This window comes from Cupressus sempervirens, chromosome 3 (genome assembly GCF_028749045.1).
Source record: "Cupressus sempervirens isolate cs-2001-9-10 chromosome 3, ASM2874904v1, whole genome shotgun sequence".
NCBI classification, from domain to species: Eukaryota; Viridiplantae; Streptophyta; class Pinopsida; order Cupressales; family Cupressaceae; genus Cupressus; species Cupressus sempervirens.
Genome location: NC_143120.1, coordinates 747,160,750 through 747,163,750, shown reverse-complemented (window position 1 = coordinate 747,163,750; position 3,001 = coordinate 747,160,750).

Below are 3,001 nucleotides of genomic sequence, written 5' to 3'. Positions count from 1 at the left end.
TTCTCAAGGAGTTTTTCCTACCCATCAGTATCTTTGTTGAACTTATGTACAATTTTAATAAGTTGTTCAATGTTAGGTTCCTTTTAATTTACCTCAATAAATAGTGCATCCAAAAATATTTCTTTGATATCCTCAAGGACTTTGCTTCTATTCCTTTCTTCCCTTAGCATCTACTACTTGGATCTTTTCTTCCATAGTTCTCCCAATATGTTTTCTTTCTCAATAGAAAAATTAGATTGGTCTCAATTTGGGATCACGATCTCTTCATCAAGATCAATATCATAGAAAATGTTTCCTTTACCTTTATCCTTGGTAGTTGATGAACTTATGATCTCCTTTCCTTTTTCAATAGAATCCTTCCTTGGTTGACACTCAATTGATATTATGGGAGCCTATTGCTCAGTTACAATGAGAAGAGAATTCAATGAAGATGTAATAATATTTGCTTCATTTCTTGGTCCAACTGGGTTCAACCCAGATGATTGTAGTATAGGTTTTTACTTAGGAGGGATTAATGGTAGAGATGCTATGACTTTTTGTTGCATTTTTCTCAAGATCAGACTCTTGAATAGTATGAACTTCTAGTAGGTGTTCCTCTTCTTTAATATCAAAAATAGTTTTCCACATATTGGATATGGAATGTACAATGTCCTCTATCTTATTTGAAAAAAATTGAAAGGCTTTGAATCTAGGATAATACATGTAATTTTTGTTCACTCTTGGTTTATTTATTCTTTTATGTGCAAAAATTATTTCCGTCAAAGGGAACTATTGTATGGAAGAAGGACCACCCCATGCTGTATTAGATCAATGATTTAATAGATGAAATTGGTGAGAATGTTGAAGGCATCATGGATGCATATTTTTAGAATTTTAAGGAGATGATGTAGAGTAGGTTTAGGATCCCTAAATAATTATTTGATAATTATGAGCAAGACATATGCTTCTTGGTCGGTTGTGATAAATTGTATATTTAGGCATTCAAACCTAAGATTGCATGGGTGAAACCTCTGGCATATGAGATGAACATTGATTAAACTAGAGATATCATTGAGGCTCTCATAAATGAGCTTTTATATCCTAAAGATAGATATTTTGGAATGTATGAGGAAACAAAGACTAGAATCTCACTTGAGATTTAGATCCCTCAAATCTTGAAAAGAGGAAAGAAAAGGTTAGAAAAGCTTGAGAGGAAGCTTACCAAATTAGATTCCCCTCACATGCTTATTGAAGGAAAAGGTGATGATGTAGAAGAGGAAGAAGAAGAGGAAAGTGATCAAGAAGAAGAAGAGGTAGAGGAACCTCCAAATAAAAAGGCAAAGATTCCATCAAAGAAATTAGCAAGACCCTCTACCCTTGTGATCATTGCCACTAACCCTAGGAAGTCAAGAAGGAAATTCAAGGTTGAGGATGAGGAAGATGATATAGATGAATATAACACTCCAATAATCTATCTAAAGAAGCCATCACCTACCTTTGATTAATAACCAAAAAATATAAGGGAAAAAAGTGGAATGGTAGGATTCAAATTCTTCAAATACGATTCTAGAAATAGATTGAAGAATATTTAGTTGAAAAAATGGTTGGATGGAAATATGAACCCTCTTAACTCAAAGGGAATGCTCCTAAAATATTACTTAAAGTTGTTTCTAACTTTTGGTTCATAATGATCACTCAGAAAACTTGGTTGGATCAGTTCACACTACTCTTCCTACTTGGTTATCATTCTAAAACATGAATTCTTTACTAACTTGGTTTACACTAGAGCTTAGTAGATACTATCAACTTGTTGGACACTGCTCATTGTTTGTTTGGTCAACACAATTAAATTGATTCATATATGATCTCGATTCATACTTTAGTCTGGTAGCTTAGTCACTAATGTCTTCTCATAATGACTAAGTGTTTTAGCACTAATTGATAATATGTATTGCCATAAGGTTAACATTGTATATCCATCTAATCCTTTGATTTATATTATTTCACTTGCTCATCATGTTCTCCTTCATTCTCACAACTGTCATCTTGAATATCATTAGTTACTTTAACCACCAATGTGTGTGTGTGTATACACATACATATTTATATACATATGTATTTATGTATGTATATATGTAAGTATTTATATATGTATGTATGTATATATACATACATATACACATATACATATACATACACACACATATATATGTATATATGTATGTATATATATGTATACAGACACATATATATACATACATAATAAATATATATACATACATATATATATAATTGTTGATCTCATTTTGGTTTTGACAAGGTAGTGACAAAACAATTAAGTTGTTACTTAACATAACTTTTTATGTGCCGAGTAAGTAGTATATGTCGAGCAATATATGCAATTAGTGTCAAGAAAATGGTATATGTCAAGTCACTCAAGTGTCAAGCAAGTCATATATGGCAAGTGATTTATATGCCAAGCAAAATAGTGGATGCCAAGTCATTCTAGAACTGAGTTACAACATTAAGGATATAGTGAATGTTGAGCATTAGAGCTTTCAAGTGTCAAGTACATGGTTTTGGGCATAGTTGTTTGTAAGGGCACAAACTCCTATGTAAACCATTTTTTGGCTGAGTTAAGAATTTTTTTACAATTCTAGAAGATATATACAAAGGTATATTGAGAATCCCTATGCAGTGCATGTAGCCAATCAGATTAAGGGATGTTCTAAGGAAAAAATGGGTGAATCACAATAGTTGATTCTTACCTAACCCTAGCTCACCTAAGTTTTCTTCAGGAGGGAAAACCCTAAAGAGTTTGTATGTATGGATGAGAAGAGAAGGGAGAATTCTAAGTATAGAGAGAGCATTCATGGTGACTAAGGAGGTTATGAGAGAGGAATAAATTGCATAATTAGTTAGAGAGAACAAAGAAGAGTAGTTAGAGGACAAAAGAGATACATCTAATTAGGAGGATCAAGTACACATCAGGAAAGAGGAGATCTAATATCTAGTAGAGCAA